A 14,059-nucleotide genomic window follows, 5' to 3' on the forward strand; every position below is an offset into this window, starting at 1 on the left:
TCATAAATTCTCTAGAAAATTCTTATTAAAAAAAATATATATCACGTCTTTCGAGTAAAAAAATTTTCACGTGACAGCAAATGATTGGAGTCTTGATGAATTTTTTTTCCCTTATTTAAGGCTTTAAGATTTAAATGTTTCAAAATCCTTCTATTTACATAATATTAAGATTTTGAAATATGTTATTTACGCATGGAGGTCTCTGTCATGCCACTGTGCATTCTTCCGGTTCTTCATTGCATCGTTTGGTCAAGTCCTTCACATGAGATCAGACGGCATCACAACTTCATGAGAGTGGGCCGCTCCCTCTCACGTGACTGACAACCTGCTCCTCTCACGGGTCGAATTGCTAGGGGGGAAATCCCACGGACGTGCCGACCACTGGCGCTCCCGCCCCACAACCGCTCAACCCAACGGTTGCTCTCATTCTCTTACATCCCCCTCCTCCCTTGCAAACTGTTGCAGCCTAGATTTTACTCAACTGAGACGGTAAAAAACAGAAATAACACACATAAACGTGAAGGAGACCTCCGTGTGTAAATAAAGTATTTCGAGACCTTGACATGTAAATGCAAGAGTTTAGGCACCTTGGTATGTAAAAATCCCTTTTTATTTTTATCAAACTCTCAATAATTTTATTCAAATAAGTGCATTGATATAGTAATATTAAAGTGTTATGTATGTAGTTATCCTAAGAAAATAGAGACATGTATACGTATCATATACTTTTTATATATTTTTTTATTTAATAGTTTAATTATATATATATATAAATATATACATATATAATATTATTTAGTCAGTGTAATGAAAACTAAAGCTCTTACAATTCATATTACAATATTTTCTTTTAAAACTATATATTAAAATATATTCATTAAAATATATTTGTTAGAATTACAATTTCTTTTAAAACTAATAAGAATAAATCTCAAAATATTAATTTTTTTAATACAAATGAAATCTATTTTTTAATTAATTGCTCATCTTTTCACCCATTTTATGATACAAATAATATTTAATAAATTATCTTCATTAAAAATTGTATTAATTATATTTTAAAATGATTATAAAAATTACCTTTATTTTTTTGCGTATTTAAATATAATTATTAAATGATTAATACTATACATATCATATTTTAGAAGGTTTTTAGCATTTCGCAGACACCGAGGCCAGCAATAATGAATGGGTCACGGGTTCGGCCCTTAAGAACACTGAATGATGATGATGATGATGATGATGATGATGATATAAGCAGCATGCACGTGAATATCATCTAATTATTATGTATTTATATATCTAAATATCTCATATTTAATTTTTTTTATATTTAGTTGTTATTATTTTAACTAGAAAAATTAAATGGATATTTTCTGTTGTGAAAAACGATGACAATAAAACGAAAGATCAGATCAAATCACAAAATAGAAAATAACGAAACACACATATTTAAGTGGTTCGGCAAATTGTCTACGTCCACGGAAATGCAGAGAATTTTATTAGCTCGAGGAATTACACCCGTCCTCTCCTCTTCTTCTCTCTCTACACCCGAGAGCTTCAAATCAAAGCACACCAGAAGAAGAACCTAAAAAACTACCAATGCCGAGGAGAAAGCCTAGGAAACCAAATCCTGAGAGATTACAAGGGGAGCTAGCATGCATATTTATTAATTTCATCATGTTATTAGGCCTATTAAAGAATTAATCAAATAATTAATGAAACTCATTAACTATTTCCTTTTTATCATCTGCAGCAAATCATAGAATGAATTAAGAGCAATTAATGAGCAATTAATTAATTAATTTCAAGTATCAAATTCAATTTGCTGTTAAACATGAGAAAATGTTATTTTGAACAGTGGATCGGTTTTTATATTCGCAACAAATCTCTCACTTGAAGATTGATACACTGGTTGCATCATTAACTAGCTACGTCATAATTTTCTTCAAATGTGATATCCTCCACCTCTGCAACTCAAAGCCCCGGTCTTCATGTTAAAAGACTAGCTGAAATCGAGCACAACTTCAGTTTATCAAGAGTAAGACCCTTAGTTGGCATATCAGCGTCAACGTAGTCTTATATCTACAAGTTTTTTTCTCGTGCTACTCTTTTATCTACTTACAACTCCAACTGCATTTGCATGGGTAATATCCTGTCTATGTTGAAAGCCCTTTTCAACATGTTATAGCATTATATATTTCAGTGTCATCAGACGCAATCTTTACCCGGTACACATACTTGTTGTGCAATGCTACCAAAATCTGTTGTTAGGGTCGGTTCTATTTTGAATTGAGTAGGGGTATGCTCAAAATAAATTCGGAAAAAAATTGAATCCAAAATTTTAGTTCGTAGTTCGACTCATTTATTACGGTCCTATCTCAGTTCGAGTCAAAATTCAAATTAATTTTCGAGCAATTAACTATCCTTATTTAAAAATAACATCTAAGAGATCAAAATAATATGTTTTTTTTTTTTTTCATTTCATTTATCATGTGCACTTAATTCTTATTTATTTATATTTTAAATATATAAATTTTAATTTTTACAGATATATTATTTTATCTATGCTTTCAGATGTATTTTACTTTTTAAAAATTAAAATAGTGATTTTTTTTTTATGTGATATAAAAATTTTGGGTGGTACAAATGTAAAAATAAAAAAAATTTAAATGTTAAATATATAAATACATAAGAATTGGGTGGCATGTACGTAAATACGCCATTATTATTTTGTAAAATTAATTATTCTATTATTTTGATCACTTTCAAAGGGCTCAGATTCATTAGTCTAATAAAATAGAATTGCTTAAACCCTACAATATATAACCTTTATTCCTCTCCTAATCATCAAATTCAAATCATTTTTATGAAATTTAAGGGCGACAGTATTTTAATGGCATCAAAATCAATTAGGCAGCTTAGCCTCTGCAATAACTGAACATTTGATGAGCTGCTAGAATTGTTCGATTTATTTATGTTCGTGAATAATATCATTCAAACGCTCGACGAATAGTTTCATTTAATGTTTATGAATAAGCTCAATTAAAACACGACTTGATACTCATTTATATTAAATTAAATTTAAAATTTAATTTATAATACAAAACATAGGATAAAAGCTCGATTTTTTAAGTTTTTCATTTATTTTTTTTTTGTATGTCTATGATTTTTAGGTATTTATTTAGTGGCTCGTTTATTTAAATGATCATTTATTTTTGTAAATTCAACAAGTGACTTCCGTATAAGTTCAATAAATCTTGTTTGATAGGACAATAACAAGCTCAGTTAGACTACTCAGTTTGCTCAATAAAGATTGTTTGATTAGAAATCGTTCGGCTCAAAATTAAGTTATTTTAATTTACAAAAAAAAAATAATACCAACAAATAAAGTTTAAGACTTATTACAAACATTTCACATAATCAGTTTGGATATGCCCATCACCCGCAGCTATAATTGTCATCGCCCTTCAATAACCACCGTCATCGTCGTCCGAGCCGCCGCCCACTGCTCCCGCCTTCTGGGCGCGAGCTCTCGCCCTTGTTGCGAGATATACACTATACACCAGTTGTTGTGGTGTATATATATATATATATATATATATAATATATATATATATATAATCAAACAGGAGAAAAATCAAAAAAGTGAAAAAAGGAACAAAAAAAATTCATACAAAAAAACAGTAACACAACGAAACATACAGATTTATGTGGTTCGGCAAATTGTCTACGTCTACAGAGTTGCAGAGGATTTTACTACTTCAAGAATTTACATAAGTTGATCACTCGACTTACAAGAGGAGTCTCTCATTTCGTTGCTCTTTCTTCTTCTTCCCTTTGTTCTTCTCTATTTACATTGAGATACACCGAAGAAACTCTACAACTAGATACACCGAAGAAGACAAACTTATAAGAGAAAGAAAACCAATTTATTTTCTTCCACAAGCCGCCAAGAAGAAGCCAAGGGAGAACAATTTTCTTCTTCTTTCATCTTCCTTCTACCGCAAGGAACTATTGCTTGCACTTTTCTTCCATCTATCTCTAGATGGAAGCCCAAAGAAGACATCAACCGTGACTTCAAAACCCAAAGAGAGCCATATGAAGCCTTTTATAGCGAACAAAAGAAGAGGTGCGGCGATTCGTGAACTTCAGCGGGAGTTGGCGGGAGCAATTCGCGAAACTGCTGGGTCGCGGTCGCGACCTTTCGCAATCGGGAACAGGGGCGGGAGCGGGCACCTCGCGGGACCAAGAGATCTCGATCAGCAGGAGCGAGAAGGTGGAATCAGCGATTTAATCGAGCTCCAGCTAACAGTCTCACTTGGAGACCGATACAAAGACTAAAACGTCTTATTTATTGAATTGATATCCTCCACCAGCGGTGTCGCCTTTTTCTTCAAGCATAATCCTCCACCATGAATCTTTCACCTCTACAACTCAAAGCTCTTGTCTTCACTCCAGAAGAGCAACTGAGGTTGCACACAACTTTAGTTTTTCAGGAGTAACACCCTCAGCCTTGTACACTCACTTGTTGCGAAATGTCCTCTTCCCTGGTGGAAGTTCTGCCAGCTCTCACTTGCCCGAACTTTCATTTTACAAGATTTCTTCATTGCTCCGTGGTTCTTCACCATCTGTCTATGGAACAATAAGAATATGTGCCTCTGACCCACTCTTTTCTTCACTTCCATCATCAACAAAACTATGAACTGTCAGTAATAGTGCATCATGTACTTCTTCAGATACCAAATTTGCGTTATCATTGTCCATATTATTGGGATTTTTGCAATTCCTCTTTATGTGGCCAGCCTTGCCACAATTCCAGTAGGTTGCCTGCTGACCAGACTTTGATTTTGATCTTCCTTTATTTGAGTTCCTGTCCTGTCATCTCTCTCTGAAATCAACATTCAGTGTCGAACTCGAACTTGAGATCTCGCCAGAATCTTTCCTGCGCACCTCCTCAGCCAAAATCAAATCACAAATATAATCACATTTCTGTTTAGATTTACCCGCAGAATTGCTAACTGCCATCCTCATGGCTTCCCAACTATTTGACAACGTGCCAACAATATCAGCGCTCGTATCTCATTATCAAAATAAATTTCAACAGACAATTAATTTGTGATAATATTGAAATCATTTAGGTGTAAATTTCAATAGACAATTAATTTATGATAATATTGAAATCATTTAGGTGTTGAGTAACAGAAACACCTTCCGCCATCTTTAAAATGAATAACTTCTTCATCAAGTACACATTTTTATCGTCGATGACTTTTTATACATACCTGATAAGGCTTCCATGAGCTACAGTTGTTCTCTCCTTGACGACGTTGTGTGCAACAAACCTCGATAGGGTAAATCGAATAACCCCAGAACTTGTCAATCCAACAAATTCCATTCAGCCTCATCCATCCTTTCAAGTCTTTTCCCCAATAACTGAAGATGAAGTTTCTTCTCATAGAGATAGTTCTCTATCTGCATTCTCCAATAACCAAAATTTGTGTCGTCAAACTTCTCGATCCCTGAAACCTTCATTTCATCTGCAGTCATCATTCTTTCTCAAATCTAAAACACGGCTCTGATACCAGTTGTTGTGAGATATATACTATAAACCAATTGTTGTGGTACATATATATAAAATCAAACAGGAGAATGCTCTACGAAGCGAAAAATAGAACGAGAAAAATTCATATCAGAAAACATTAACACAGCGGAACACACAAATTTACGTAATTCGGCAAATTGCCAACGTCCACGGAATTGCAGAGGATTTTACTACTTGAGGAATTTACATCAGTCGATCACCTTGACTTACAAGAGAAATCTCTCATTTCGTTCTTCTCTCTTCTTCTATCTTTGTTCATCTCACTCCACACCGAGATACACTGAAGAAACTCTACACCGAGATACACCGAAAAAGACAAACTTACAAGAGAAATAGAATTAATTTCTTGAATCAATTTCTTTTCTGCCATAAGTCACAAAGAAAAAGCCAAGGGAAAACAATCTTCTTCTTCTTTCTTCTTCCTTCTACCGCAAGGAACCACTACTTGCACTTTCCTTCCTTCTATCCTGAGGAAGCCCGAAGAAGAACACTAATCGTGACTTCAAAACCTCGTGACTTCAAAACCCCGCGACTTCAAAACCCGAAGAGAGCCATCCGAAGCCTTTTATTGCGAACAAGAGGAGAGGTGCGTCAATTCGCGAACTTCATCGGGAATTGGCGAGAGCACTTCACAAAACTGCTGGGTCGCGGTCGCGTCCTTTCGCAATCAGGAACCAAGGGCAAGAGCGGGCGCTTCGCTGGAGCGGGAGATCACGGTCTACGGGAGCGGGAAGGTGGGATCAGTGGTTCAATCGGGCTCCATTTAGGTAGAGCCACTGCTTGCACTTTCCTTCCTTCTATCCTGAGGAAGCCCAAAAAGAACACCAATTGTGACTTCAAAACCCAAAGAGAGCCATCTGAAACCTTTTATAGCAAAAAGGAGAAGAGGTGCGACGATTCGCGAACTTCAACGGGAATTGGCGAGAGCACTTCACAAAACTGTTGGGTCGCGGTCGCGTCCTTTTGCGATCGGGAACCAAGGGCGGGAGCGGGCGCTTTGCTGGAGTCTACGGGAGTGGGAAGGTGGGATCAGTGGTTCAATCGGGCTCCAGTTAGGTAGAGCCACTGCTTGCACTTTCCTTCCTTCTATGCTTGCCCTCTCTCCATTTAGGTGTCGTCACCACTTGCGACAGCCGCTCGTCACCCCTCTGCCCATTTTTTGTTGTAGTTGAGCTCTTCGTTGCCGCTCGCCTGCCACGAGCAACCCACCCGCACATGCAATAAATAATTCATGTTGAGTAGAGAAAGAGAGATGCCTTATAAATGATGGGGCTTAATATTAGAATGTCAGATAGAACTAATAATTTTATAAAAAAATAATTTTTTTAAAAAATATTCAATTAAATATATTTTATTTTATTTTTTGAAAAACTATATAAATCATGTTAATATTTAAATTATTTTCTAAAAATAGACAAGAAAAAAAAAACTAAAAATAAGAATAAAAATAAAAAATAGGAAGTAATTAAAAACAATTAGTTTTTTATATCGCAATATCGCATGAATTCCGCTCTCCCGCAAATAAATTCCGCCCACCGGACGCAAACCGCCCACCATTACCCAAGAAAATCATTTCCTGCTCAGACGGCGAAAGGTCCCGCCTCCCCCTACCTTCCATCCTCACACGTATCAACCCACACGCTCTCACCCCGGGCCCACTTAACCCCCCTTCTCAGGCCCACTTTCCTCCTCCCTACCGCCATCGCCCTCCCCACAAATCCCGGTCCACTCCGACCGGCTCGGGGGCAAACTCGTAATTCTTTCCCATATCCGTCCGTCCCCTAGCCTGGCGTGTAATATCATCCAAACAATTGTTTTCCCCACTACAAATTCCAATTTTTCCAAAACCCGCATTTTTTTTCCCCCGTCAAAATCTTTTCCGACTCTCGCGATTAAACCAACGGCAGCGATGCGCCGACTCTCCGATCCCCTTAGTCGGCGCACGAGTTACCGGCGACCTCCCGTACCCGCACATGCGTCCACCCACGCGTCTGTCCCCAGCCGGCGCCTCGCCGACCCCTTTACATTTCCCCCCATCTTCCCCTTCCTTTTTTTCCACCCACCGTGAATCCCGAAGACCCGGCCGGCTGTCAGAGAGATAAAAGGAGAGAAATTTGGGATAAAGATTAGATTTTGTGGGAGAGATCGTGGATGGAAGGGAGGGATGCTGCACCGGCGAGGCCGCCGAACCCTGCGATGCCTTACCGTGAAGACTGCTGGAGCGAGGGGGAGACGTCGATGCTTGTTGATGCTTGGGGAGATCGCTATTTAGAGCTTAACCGCGGAAACCTCCGACAGAAGCAGTGGCAGGAGGTGGCCGACGCTGTAAACGCTCGTCCGGGAGGTGGGAGACGACCTCCCCGAACTGACGTGCAGTGCAAGAACCGGATCGATACCTTGAAGAAGAAGTACAAGATCGAGAAGAGCAAGATCTCGGATGGGGCCTTCGTTAGCCAGTGGGCTTTCTACTCCCGCCTCGACATGCTTATCGGTTCCTCTGTCTCGGCTAAAAAGCCGCCTTCTTCACCTCCTCTTGCTCTTCCCTTGCCTTCGCACCGCAAGGGTCTTCCTCTTCCGGCGGCGGCGGCCGCCCCCCCCGCCGCGGCTGCCATCCGCACCGTGGATCCCTTGCCGAAGGAGAAGCGCCAGCGCCCTTCTGCTACCGCGATCCCGGTTGATGATTCTTTTTTCAGGAGAAACCTCTCGGCTGCAGCAGCTGCTGCGGCCGCCGCGGCTGGACTCTAGGTCGTCATCGAGGTCTTCGCGATCTAGCATGGAGAGGTCTGGATCGAGCAGGGAGAAGTCTGGGAGGGGGTGGAAGAAGGGACGAGAGCGCAGCGATCGTGATGGTATCCGTGAGCTCGCCCGTGCGATCGAGCGTTTTGCGGAGATTTATGAGAAGGTGGAAGGTGATAAGCAGCGGCAGATGATCGAGCTGGAGAAGCAGAGAATGGAGTTCATTAAGGGGCTGGAGTTTCAACGCATGCAAATGTTTGTGGATACTCAGGTTCAGATGGAGAAAATTAAGCGCATCAGGCGCTCTGATTCTGGTGAGCGGCTATCTTTATCTGCTCTTTCTTTCTTTTATTTTTAGAAGCCAACTATGATTGATATGTAAAGATTGAATCTTTTCATTTCCTTTTTTCTTGTAATTAGTCAAGCAATTCTCGGTCTAGTTCTTTCATGGTTGAAGGTTCTGAAATATTTAGGCGAACCTTTTCTTCTTTGTCGACAATTAGTTACTGTGCCTGTAATAGGTGTAAACTATTAGCGTAAGCTTGTTTTGCTGAAACTTCTTTTGTTGTAGGATGCCTTTCAAGTGGTCTTCTTTTACCTACCTTTTTGCTTCACTTGGAATCTTCCCAACAAGAAAATGCAAGCTTTTTAATTTTGTTGCATTGTATCTTCGTTTTTTACCTTTGTTTGAGTTCAGCGCATATGACCATGTAATAATGGAGCTGGTCCTATTGATATGTTCCTCTTTATCTTGTATATCTGGAAGAATTTTGAACAGAGTTCTTTGTAATTGCTCCAATGTTTAGTAGTCTATGGAAAAAAGAGATTTTTAGAGATCTTTTTCTATATTTTAATCTCTTTTTTCTTGTTTTATTCTTTTGGAGTGCCTTGTTGTTTTTTATGCTTTTGCAGTGCCATATTGTTTTTGATGCTTTATGTTTTCTTTTCCTTTTTTTTTCTCTTTGTAAAGTAATATAGAGAATGAGTAAAATAGAAAGCGTTGATTTAACTGCAGTTGTTGTTGTTAATCATCTCAAGGAAGATTTACATACATACCACTCAATTCCTATGTATTTATATATCTAATACCTAAAACTCATTTTTTACATTCATACCACTTTAGTTATGCATGGAATGATGTATTTCACTTTTTAGAAGTTAAAATGAGGGCTTGATGTGATATGAAAGAGTTTGGTGGTATAAATGTAAAAAATAAAATTTAGGTGTTAGATGCATAAATATGTAAGACTTTGGTGGTATGTATGTAAATGCCTTTTAACTCAATTCTTCCCAAGCCTAATTATGTAGAGGCAAGTACCTTACCTAAAGCCACATTCTTTGACACTGCGTCTATCATTTTGTTAAATGTTTTGTTTTATGATGTCAAGTGCGTGGATTCCTCTGGCGGGTGTGAACTTGTTAATGCAAAGATCCTTTTAATATTTTTTAGAAATGTGTTTAAGTTTCTTGACATGGACATTAATTTACGGACATTAATTCTATGATCTCTTATTCACGTCTCGTTACTCAATTATGTTCTAGTTTCATACATAGCTAAATTTTTTTTTAATGAAATCATTTGTTAATTCTCTTGAAAACTACACAAGCTAGTTAAAACTGTTATCAGGCACCAAATAGATCTCACGGAGAGTTTAGGTTATGTTGACGACAGATTTATTCGATATCTTATTGGGATTATTCTATTTTTCAGTTCTTCACTTTTATCCATCCCCCTCTTTTTTATCACCTTGCTCTCTTAGATGATGATGTTATTTCCAATTTTTGAAGGACCTTAATGCTTAAGCAGTAAAGAATAAGTTGTATCTATGGATGTATATTGCCTCCTGTTCGTGGCTTGGTCGTCTTGCTTTAAGCCCTATTCAGCCATTTCGATTGAAATATGTTCAGTTGTTTGTCTTAAAAATATGCATCCATTAATGGCGGGCAATTCATGCACAATTAGCTATCATCCTTTGTCTACATTGCTCTTATATTCTTCATCATTTGAAACTTGTTACTGCACCCATGCCATCTATATTTGTGACTTGGATGGATTCATTAGGAGTATTTTCTTCAGATTTGTGGTTTTAATTTGTAACAAGTACCGATATTGATGGCGGTAGGCTTCTTTTTCAGGTTTGCTGCATTCTTTTAGCGTTCTTCAGATCTGAAGTGCTTGCTTAGTAAATTGGGGTTAATATGTAAATTAAAATCTGATAATAGTGGAGGCAAATGTAATTTCATGAAATGGATTGGGGTTTTATCATTGAATATAACAATTAACAATAAGGGTATAAGTATAATTGCAGAGAACTAAGGGAGGTATGTGTATTGACTATCAAAAGAGTTGAGTGTGATAAACTATTGTTAGTAAATGCATGGCTTTTTTTGCTGCATTTAAATTTTTAAATTAATTTGGGCTCTGAATGTTTTTTTTTTTTGGGTGTATAATGTGACTTCCAAAATTGTTACCTCCAAGATGCTCAAACTTGTTTCAGAGATAAAATTATTGAATCCTTTGTGGTCCGGGTTATGTCCTTGATTCACCCGATCATCTCCATAACCTGTTTAGTTTTAGCTAGTGAGCTGGAGATGGAGGCTCTAGTGCAAAAAATTGTTTTGACAAAATGGTAATATGCAAGCATTCTTCAGCTTTCATTTCAAACTTCCTCATCATGTTTTTTAGGCAAAATGTTCCTCTTGTCTTAGCTCGACTCTACCGGATTTCATTAAATGTCTAATTTTTTTATGAATCACAAGGTCCATTGATGTGAGACGCTACAGGCCGGATTTCACAATTCGCAAATCCCGCTGGTCGCAGATAAGTCCTGCCACTATGGGACTACAGGGGGGCGCAAAGCCGACTGATTTCCATCTATTTCAACATATTTCTTACTTTTTATTTCTATGTTATTTAGTTCTTTCTAAATAGGTTATTTGTTATGAGGGAACTATTTATATGCTATTATTTTCCGATTTGGAGAGCTTTTATTTTGTTTTGATTTTATAGAGATCCTAATATCAGTTTTTCTACCTTATGGTGTATTGTATGTCTTTCTTTTGCAATTGGTGTATGTCTATATCTTGCTCAGGAACAGGCAATGAACTTTCTCGCTACCCGTACCTTACCGTTATGTGGTTATTCTTTTGCTGTTTTCAGGAGGAACAGTCGCCGAACAACGCTTATCCCCCATCCAAACACCACCGTTAAATTCCCATATTCTCTTCCCCATCCCATTTCACAACTACCTCCCATCTAAACACATTTCCAAAATATTTTCTAGGAGTCCTAAAACGATATCAGCAATGCATATATTATGTTAATATATACTTCGATATCTATCCTATAAATGATATTCTTTTTCTCACTGTGGTTGCTATTCATGTGCTATGTTTTATTACTGCTTTACTTCATGCAAACTAACATGCCATTCTCTGTCTGATGCACCAGATGGTTACTCTTAGGCCATGGATCACTGATCTTCAATTTTGCTGGGCTTCTGCATTTGGTTGATGAAAAGTTAGCTCTTTAGGTGGTGGTGTGTATTTCTTCTTTATTATGAGAGGGAACCAAGAACCTCGAAACCTGTATAGCTCTAGGGATTAACATCTGATTGATATTTCTACGTATTTGTTGCTTTTGCTGAGATTATTTAGGAGCAATTTGATGGTCCTCAAGTTCTGTAATGGTCATATACGAGTTAGTTATCTGTGCTGGTTTTCTGAAGCTGAATTGATGAACTTTGAATGAGCTTTTGGGTCATGCTGAGCATCTTTTCCTGGTTTCTTAATGATTTTTTCTTTTATTCAGGAACTTACATACATACCATGCAATTCTTATGTATTTACATATCTAATCCGCAAAGTTTGATATTTATATTTATAACATTTTGGTATCATAAATTTATGCGTGAAAATGTGTACTTCGTTTTTAAAATGATAGCGATGGTGTTATTTTTCATGCGGTGTTAAATATTCGAGAGTTTTGCATGTAAATATGAATGTCTAGTTGGTAGATGTGTAAATGCAAAAGAATTGTGCGGTATGTTTGTAAATGCCTCTTTTTTCATTTATTATATATATATATATGGATTGATTGGTGCACTTAAAGTAGCACAGCATGCCTCTGCCAATTCAGCTGTTGTATGTTGTCTCAATTAGTGTTGCCGTTCAGCGCTGCAGTATTGTTGTTGGACGCTTGGGGTTCATTAACTTTCATTTATTTTTGTTATTTATTTATTTATTTATTATTTAGGATTATTATTTTAGTTTTTTTAGCTGGGTCAGCCATTGCAATTAATGTTCATCTGAATGATAATTTTTTTTTTTTACTGTTTTTCATGTTTTTGTTATTAAAATATTTGCTTTTGGGGGAACATAATAATGTGTTTGGGAAATTAATTTTAAATATTGACGGCAAACATAAAATTTGTTGAATAATCATGACATGAATCATTTTGATTATTGTTCAAATGTTAGGGTGTCCTTAAGAAGCGACATGCTATATGACCAGAAAGTTGAAGAGTGTGCAAGGGTTGTGAAATCGGCGCCTGACTGTAGTGTTAAATAATGATTTTGACATTACGGTTGGATGCAAGTAAAGAAGTTAGTTTATAAAATTAATATTAAGATATAATTTTGGAATCATATGTAAATTAATGGAATTAGTTGATATTACGATTCATAGAAATAAATATCTTATGTATTTAAGAAATTAAATGGGTTGGAGATTGATAATTTAGGTTTTAAATTTTGGTATTCATATAAAAGTCGCATTAGAAATGGTGTCTATGTGTTTATAGATAAGAGTTTAAAAGATAATGTAAAGATTAATAGAATTGAAGATAGAATTATTGCTCTTAAGATTATTGTTGATAATAAGATTTTTAATATCAAAAGTGTTTTTGCTCCTCAAGTAGGTTTAAATATAGGTTCTAAAGATAAATTCTGGAATGACTTAAAAGACTGAATATAAATGATATCTAGAGATTTAAATGGACATGCTGATAAAGTGGTAAAAGATTTTAGAAATATTCATGGTGACTATGGTTTTGGAGTGATTAATGAAGAATGTAGAGACATATTAGATTTTCTATAGTGTATGATTTTGTTATTGTTAATATTTTATTCAAGAAAAGAGATTAGCATATTATTATTTATAAGAATGGATCTAATAAAACTCAAATTGATTAATTTCTTATGAAAAGAAGACATCGTTGAAAATGTAAAAATTGTAAGGTCATTCTAAGTGAAGATTTAAGTACTCAATAGCAATTATTTGTTCTAGATTTTAAGATTAAGAGTTGTAAAATAAAGAATAATAAAAATCATTATCGTAGAATTGGATGACAACATCTAAAAGACATAAACAAAGATCTTTACCAGTAAACTTCAAGATTTCAAGATTTGGGTTATTCATGATGCAGCAAATTCTATGTGGAATAAAACAACAAATACTATTAAACAAATGAAAAAAGTTGTGCTTCGAGAAACAAAAGAAAGTTTCTATAAATAAAAATAGATGTTGGTGGAATAATAATTTGTAAGAAAGGATAAAATATAAAAAGTTATGTTATAAAAATTGATTTAAATGTAACAACTTAGAGTAAGAAAAATATAAAATGGTCCGTAGAAAATCTAAGAGAATAATTTGTGACGCTAAAAAGTTTACCTTTGGTGATCTTTGTAATAAATTATACATTAAAGAGAGTGATAATA

The 14,059-nt window shown here is 36.1% G+C and overlaps 1 pseudogene; it reads left to right on the forward strand.

Moving 5' to 3' along the window:
• Positions 1-7,180: 7,180 nt before the first annotated feature.
• On the forward strand, positions 7,181-12,074 carry LOC110022622 (annotated as a pseudogene).
• Positions 12,075-14,059: the final 1,985 nt, after the last annotated feature.

This window comes from Phalaenopsis equestris, unplaced genomic scaffold, assembly GCF_001263595.1.
Source record: "Phalaenopsis equestris unplaced genomic scaffold, ASM126359v1 Scaffold000198, whole genome shotgun sequence".
NCBI lineage: Eukaryota > Viridiplantae > Streptophyta > Magnoliopsida > Asparagales > Orchidaceae > Phalaenopsis > Phalaenopsis equestris.